The sequence below is a fragment of the Hypomesus transpacificus genome, chromosome 22 (assembly GCF_021917145.1).
Source record: "Hypomesus transpacificus isolate Combined female chromosome 22, fHypTra1, whole genome shotgun sequence".
Lineage (NCBI taxonomy): Eukaryota > Metazoa > Chordata > Actinopteri > Osmeriformes > Osmeridae > Hypomesus > Hypomesus transpacificus.
The window spans coordinates 11,854,447-11,862,808 of NC_061081.1; positions in this window are offsets into that span (position 1 = coordinate 11,854,447).

Genomic DNA, 8,362 nt, shown 5'->3' on the forward strand with positions numbered 1-8,362 from the left:
TGTAATAATAACAAATTTCTATTCATTATTCACTTTCCTTCTGTGAGTTGTCTTGGTATCTAGTCTCACATCTCAGTACTACGTGTCAAGATCTGTCAGTTGATAACATTTCTGTTCTGGAATATTTAGAGGTAATCATAGTTAATCATTAAAGAATTGTTAGTTAAAAGGGGTTGACAGATTGACAGAGTTATAGTCAGTGTTATTATATGATACTCTAAAGATCATACTTCATATACGATCTCATTCGAATGTCCATTTAGTGTTTTGAAAGTTAATCATTAAAGAAATGTTATGTTAGTTAATCATTAAAGAATTGTTTAAAATAGTGATTGACAGTCAGTGTTGTAATATGAAACTGTAAAGATCATGTTTCATACACGATCACATTTAAATCTGGTGCATCAGACTCACAGACTGTTCCGGATAGTCTTCTCCTCCCTGCTTGGACAGAGAATGCAGTCCTCTCTGAAGTTCTCACAAAGTCACATGACCTGCCGGCTCAACCAATAGCCATGCAGCTCAGTTGGAAAGAAGGAAGGGGGAGAGAGAGAGTCCAGGGAGACAGGCTAGTCTGTCCCTGGGGTTTGTATGGAGCGTGTCTGTAAAGATCCCCCCTTCTTCTTCATTCTTGTTTTGTGTGGGGAGGTTTCCTGGCTGATCTGTGCTGTGCTCCGGGGTGGGGGAGCGGGGTGCGCTAGGGGGAAGCCTCTCCCAGTCTGGGGAAAGTTCAGGAGTAAAACTCAGGCAGGAGAGAGAAGAAAAAGGAGGAGGAGAGAAGAGGGAGGACTTCAGATGTTTTTTCATCTCTCTCTGGAAGCGTTTTGACTCCTGGAATGGGTGCTGGAGCCCTCACCATCTGTGTGAGTAACTATGAAGCCTTGCTCTCAGTGGGACGGGGGTGAGGGGGGCCAGAGGGGACTGGGGGCACCCCCTCCCCTGTGCCTCAGGGATTTAACATGCCTTCTCCTGTCATGGGCGGCTGCACACTCTTTTGTGCTGGAGTTGGTGTGTGTGTGTGTGTGTGTGTGTGTGAGTGAGAGAGAGAGAGAGAGAGAGAGAGAAAGAGAGAGAGAGAGGGGAGCAGAGCAGGAGAGAGACGCCCCTAACCCTATGCTTGCAACAGTTACTCATCTAGTTTCTGGCTGTCTAACTCCACGTGTCTCTATATACTCAGATTAACTATTTACGAGGCCACATCCTTTAGATTTTCCATCAATTCTGTGATGAACATCAGAAACAACCTTTAGCACTCAGACGCTCCTCGACTGAGCTTGTTCCACTGATGACAGTGAGCAGACATGATGTCATGCTCTTGAGTCAGACGGGACAGCACAGCCAGCACCTTTATGCCCTGGACACACACACACACACAGCCTCACTCTCACCCTGCTCTGTCAGGGGTTAGAGGGAGTTAGGAAAGTATGAAAGTGTTATAAAAAACTAAAACTTTCCATCTGAGAGCCAGGGTAAAGGGACATACTGTAACTTTCTTCTTATTTCTTAAATGAAACCACAGTTTCCTCCTCGGTGCATGTCAGAGACCTTACAGTCTTAGAGCATTGCTGGTTTTCGACCACTTTGAAAGACACATCAAGTTTGTGATATGGGGAAGCACGTGTTAGTGACAGAGGGAGAAAAGTAGAGAGATAGAGAAAGGCAGGAGAGAAAGAGGGAGGAAGGGAAAGATAGAGAGGAGAGAGGGAGGGAGAGACAGCTGTTGCTGCCACTAGTGCTGTCTCTCCCAGCTGCCCCTGTGACCACCCACACAGGAGGGAGAAGGAGGGGGGAGGGTTGGAGGGGGGAGGAGAGGAGCATGTTGGGGCTAGAAGCTATTTGCCAGGATGAGAACACAAACTTAAGTTGTCTGACTTGGAACAAGCAACTTTTTTAATGCTGAGTTTTCTGCGTGTAGAAGTTAATGAAAATCTACTAGGTGCTTTAGACCTGCCACAAGAGAGACATGTTGAAGTACTTCAGAAGTACTCAAACACTTTCTCTATTTGTCTCTCTTGGTAACCACTACAGAAGACAGCATACGTATGCAGATAACCTTTTAACACCAAGTAGCTTTGAGAGCCATTCTTCTACTGAGGAGATGGTTCTGGAGTGGGGGGAGGGAGTGTGTGTGTGTGTTGCAGGGGGGAGGGAGTGTGTGTGTGTGTGTGTTGCAGGGGGGAGGGGGGATGAGGATTACTCAGCTAATCACATAAGGTCTGCCTGTCGGGAACCAGAGAGGGCAGGAAGAAGACAGCCTCTAGCTAGGCATTCCCTCTCAGATGTTATGTGAGATGGCACATAGACTGAGTGAGTAGGTCACATGTATCCTGACCTGCAGGTCACTGTTACAAGCAGGCTGTAAAGGAAAAGGGTGTGTATGTGGGCAAATATAGTAGCTTAAGACTGTGTGTGTGTTTGAATGTTTAAGATACTCAGTGGGCGGCTCTGTATGTGTAGCCACAAACATATGATTGTAAGCTACATGCGTGTGTGTGTGTGTCTGTAGGAGACATCTGCTGGCTCAGACAAGCTTATCCTTTACCCCAGGAGAGGAGGGGAGTGGCAGTACTTGTGAACTACTAGACAGGCAGCTACAAGCTGATGACAACACTGTTAAGGTGACTGACCCCTGAACACAGACCACTAACCCCTGACCCTGAATCCTAAACACAGTTCACCATAGCATAGCATAGCAAAGTTTAGCCTTAGGTAGATTAGCCTAGCATAGCATAGCACAGTTTAGGCTATCTTAGTTAAGCCTCAATTAGATTAGCTTAGCATACCATGCCAGTGTTAGCCCGTAGAGTGGCAGGGTGTTGAACTGTGTGTGAGCGTGGAGCATCCATGTTATGGATCCCGCTGGGAACGTCTCACACAACTAGACAGAGAAGCAGGCAGACACCTCACTGGAGCTGAGACAAACTGTGTGTGTGAGTGTATGCATGTGAGTGTGTGTGTGTGAGTGTGTGTGTATGCGAGTGAGTGTGTGTGTGTGTGTGTGTGTACCATGTGGCCTCTCCTTGATTCATCAGATAAAACTTTTGGTTTTATCCATGAGATGTCAAACGGCACAATGAGTTGCCCGGTTAGGGTTAGGTGCTGTTTCTGCCATCGTTTGTGCCGCAGAAAGGTCAGAGGTCAGAAGTGGTCTATCTAAGTATGTCATCTTTCTACATGTTTGTTTTTTAAGAGCTCTGTCTTGTTTATTAGGAAGCTCTTCTTTGTTAATAACTCCACGACACAATCGAACCATTGTCTGAAATCAGTGGGCCTCCTATTCAAGAGAGAGAGTGTGTGTGTGTGTGTCTGTGAGTATGTGAAAATGTGCTGAGTGCATGTGTTTTTGCCTGTTCCCCCACTGAACTCCTCTAGGAGCATTGTATGGGGGTTGCCTTTTTCTCTCCTCCTCTCTCCTCATGTTATGCTGTAACTTTTCTAATTGGCGCCGAAAATGGCTGCCTAGGTAGGCTCTCCTGCCAAAGTAAATTCCTTGTCTGTGCAAACTTTCATGGTGAATAAACACCAATTCTGATTCTGGTGTGTGTGAGAGAACAAAAGAATTGCAGAGACAGACCGGAGAAAACGGATGGAGGGAAGGAGGGGGAGAGAGTGAGGGAGCGAGGGTTATAGAGAAGCAGGGAGAGGAGAGAGAGAGGGAGCGAGGGTTATAGAGAAGCAGGGAGAGGAGAGAGAGGGAGCAAGGGTTATAGAGAAGCAGGGAGAGGAGAGAGAGAAGGAAAGCCTAGTGTCAGGTGTCCTTGGAGGCAGGATGGATGCATCAGGCCTCCTGCAGCTCTGTGAGTGGTTGATTCTCTGATGTGTGTGATGTGTGTGTACGACAGGCAGGGAAAGCAGATAGGATTGATTGTGATATGAGTATGGGAGTCAGGTGGCTGAGCGGTTAGGGAATCGGGCTAGCAATCACAAGGTTGCCAGTTTGATTCCCGGCCGTGCCAAATTACGTTGTGTCCTTGGGCAAGGCACTTCACCCTACTTACCTCGGGGGGAATGTCCCTGTACTTACTGTAAGTCGCTTTGGATAAGGGCGTCTGCTAAATAACTAAATGTTTCTGTATCCTGCTAAGGTGCGGGCACAGAGCTGCTCACACACCACACCTGAGTTGCTAATCGACGTGTGTTTGTGTGTCTAGACAGGGCTTATGCGGTTGTCAAGTTTGTAGGTAATTGAAGTAACAATTAGTCAATGATTTGACCATGAAAAGGTTTGTTTACTCTTCCTCCCCCTCTATAGAACATCATTATTATAACCATCTGTTCATTCTCTCTTAAAAAGACTGTGTTGTTCAAACACAGGGTTGTCTTCTGACAGCTTCCTGACTTCAGGTGTCTCACTCCTCTTTCCTGTCTGTTCAGTCCACATCCTGAAAGCTGTCACGACTACTCACACACTCACACACACCATACACACGTGTGTGTGTGTGTGTGTGGGAGTGTCCACAGGTGTTGCATGGTAACCAGATCCTCAGCGTAGCAACAAGTACACAGTCAAGCCCCTCCTCTTTCCCTTCCGCAAGTTTCCTGGACAAACACCTCCCTCTCTCCCTTGCTCTCTCTCCCTCTCTCCCTCCCTCTCTCTGTCTCTCCCTCCCTCTCTCCCTCCCTCTCTCTCCCTTCCTCTCTCTGTCTCTCTCTGTCTCTCCCTCCCTCTCTCCCAGCTCGTCTCAGAGAGTGTGGGGGATTTGTCTGTGTGTTATTTACAAGTGGCCCTCTGCCTGGGGAGAGGTCATTCAGCCGGTCCTCTCTACCCAGGATGTCAGCGTGTCAGGGGGCCATGGCAGCCCCCAGGGGCACTCCCCCCCCCAGGGGCCCTCCCCCTCCCCCCACGGGGCCCACGGTGATGGTGGTGTGTGAGCCTGACTACTGTTCTCTGCTCTGGTCCCCCCTGCAGCACAGCCAGGCAGCCGTGCATCTCCGAGAGGACATGAAGAGGCTGGTCCAGCCCCCCTTCCAGACCCCCAGGCCCCAGGCTCCAGGGGGGCCCAGGCCCCAGGACCCAGGGGGGCCCAGGCTCTTCGGGGTGGCCCTGGCAGAGCTGCAGGAGCGGGGCCTGCTGGAGGACGGGGTGCCCCAGCAGGTCCGGAGGATGGTGGAGCACCTTAGAGAGCACGGTGAGGAGATGAGGTGGAGCACCTTAGAGAGCACGGTGAGGAGAGGAGGTGGGGGGAGGATGGTGGAGCACCTTAGAGAGCACGGTGAGGAGAGGAGGTGGAGCACCTTAGAGAGCACGGTGAGGAGAGGAGGTGGGGGGAGGATGGTGGAGCACCTTAGAGAGCACGGTGAGGAGAGGAGGTGGGGGGAGAGAGAGAGGGTTGGGTGAGTGGGAGGAGGAGAGGGAGATAGTGTAGGGTGGTGGATAGGGAATGGTGGGAAGAAACTGTAGCGGAAAGAAAGGTGTGTGTGTGTGTGTGATTGAGGAAAGTTAGGAATGTGGAGCAATGAAAACCTTGGAGCGCCCACTTTTTTGGTATACCAAACAGGGCCGGATGCCGCCTTTTCTGGGGGGTATCATCATTACAGAAAGGGATCTATAATTGTTTTATATTGATAAATTTTTTGAGACTGCTAACAATCCGAGTGTTAATCAGGCACGGGGCCAGACTTTGTAAACATTCTGGGCTTAGCCCAAACCTAGGAGGTATGGGATTGACCAGCGAAGATTTTTGGCCATTATTTGAGCACAAAATAGTTTAATTGAGCTTTATTTAAAATAGACATAGACGTTTTTCAATTGGTAAAACCTTGTCTAGTGATAACATCACGCCGGCCCTGCTCCCATCCATCCTCGCTGACGCGTATCGTTACGGTGGCCCCACGGCCCAGCTATCGGTAGCCTATCTGAGAAAACTTTATGGAAAAACTAAGGACCCAACCAACTCTATTTCGGAGGGGAGAACTCCCTCACATGGTACAACCCATGAAGAAGCTGAAGTGTCAGAATGCGGAACGTGTGTAGCCTACTTTAAGAGAAGATAATACTAACGTGACAAATGTCAACAACAAAAAATCCTCGCCGGGCCCAAAAGTGAAGCGGCCCACCGGGAACTCTCCCGATTCCCCACCCTGGTCGTGTTTACAACGTTAACAGGGCTACTTGTTTGGCTTTGCCTTTTCAGCGTGAGATATACAAGGTGTGGTGTGAGAGCGTGTGAAATGGTTGAAATGCGTGTGTCTCACGGCCAATGCTTGAGAGTTGGCAGCTCTGTGTCCTTGCAATATATTATTTAAACATGTTTTGATTCCCAAACGGACTTTTCGATTGGCGGCCATTTAGATATCGGGGACAAAACGAAACGAAATGTTTTCAACTTCCTCCAGGAGTCCTCCCTCGGTCCTCCGCTAGGTGACAGTATGAGGCCATGAACCTCTGCCTCAGTCAGATTCGGACCACTACACCAACCGGTCTGTCATCCCCGCTCAATTAGCTCTAGCCCGGTCGATGATCGTTAATAATTGATCTGCCTTGACTGAGTGCGGTTGGATAACGAGTCCACCCGCGGAGGAGACTCAAATCGGGTCAAACGGTATTGTCTTTTTCAGTTTGGTTAAACACAGTAACGTAGGTTACTTCTGACACGATACTAGTTAATAAAAAAGTTAATAATTACCACTTAATTATGACTTATGACACTTATAAGGGTGTGTACATGCATATTTGTTGATCTCTGTTAAAACACGAGTCGAGTTCGAACAGCTGTAATTGGCGCGTGAAAGTGCACACGAGCAGGAGACGTATCTGTCCGCTGTTTGTTGACTCTTTCTTCATAGTTCAACTAGATGGATTTGACATCCCTGGAATGTCGTCCATGAACCTGACCTGACATGTCTTTGTGTGTCGGAGTGTGTGTAGCTTAGTGAATGAAGCAGAGGAGTTAGACTGGTGGATCTAAAAATAATATCTGAAGGCTTCTGTAGATGTAAACTGAACCATGATTAGGCCTAACACAGGATCTGCCATCCTGCTGTTCTGTAGTCCACCTTGCAGACATCCCAAATCTCCCGCATTTCAATAGCGGCTCCCTGACGCCCGCAAATGCTATACAATAGCGGCTCCCTGACGCCCGCAAATGCTATACAATCTCCCTGAAATTGGGGATTTTGTATGTCGAGCGAGCGAGAGACTGTGAAATGGTCATTTCTGTTAAAGATAGGTGCATATCATGCGTCATGACAGCGTATGTGCTGGTTGAGGTGGCACTTCATGCGCCCGGGGGGGCAGTGGGGGGGGAAGCCACCTCTCGGAGTCTCTGCAGGTTGGGATGTCTGAGATGGAACCTGAGTAGATTCTCAGTGAGTAACTACCTCCATGTTTCCCCCCCCAGCGCTCCTCCAGGAGGGCCTGTTCAGGGTCAGTGGAAGCTCCCGCAGTGTGGAGCTCCTCAAGCAGCGTCTGGAGCGCGGACAGGACGGGGACTTCCTGTTGGAGGAGGAGTCTTGTACGGTGGCCAGCGTGGTCAAACAGTACCTGAGGGAGATGCCAGGAGGCGTGCTGGGCAGAGAGCTGCAGGACACTCTCATACAGCTGCACCAGGGTGAGGATGTGTGAGGATGTACCTCATTTATGATGGACTGAATATTTACACACTTGAAAGTGTGTGTGTGCGTTTGTGAGTGTGTGTGTGTGTGTGTGTGTGTGTGTGGTGGATGTGTGTGGGAGCAGCATAAGGATCTGCCCTTCAGTTTAATCACTATCATTATGAGACCATGATGACCATATGACTCAAACACAATCACCATCATCATGACCATCATATACTCATTACACCACAATTTCCTTAATAACCCTCTTATATCTAGACCTCCATCTAGGTGGCTATAAATAAGGCTTGTTTACTTCAGTTTGAAGCCGTTTCCCAGGCCTGCTGTCCTGTGTGTTGAGTCATGTGACTCCTGTATCTCCCTGTGGCTCAGTGCTGCAGCAGAGGGCCACCCTGCTGTCCTGTGTGTTGAGTCATGTGACTCCTGTATCTCCCTGTGGCTCAGTGCTGCAGCAGAGGGCCACCCTGCTGTCCTGTGTGTTGAGTCATGTGACTCCTGTATCTGCCTGTGGCTCAGTGCTGCAGCAGAGGGCCACCCTGCTGTCCTGTGTGTTGAGTCATGTGACTCCTGTATCTCCCTGTGGCTCAGTGCTGCAGCAGAGGGCCACCCTCTCTGAGTCTGGGTGTGTGTGTGCAGCATGCTGTGTGTGTGGGGCAGAGATGGGAAGTTACCAAGTACAAATACTTAAAGTATGTACTTAAATGTAAATGCATAAATGTACTTAAGTAAAACATTTTAGTATCAGTACTTTACTACAACATTTATTGACAACTTTTTACTTTCACTCCTATTTTTTTTCAATGAA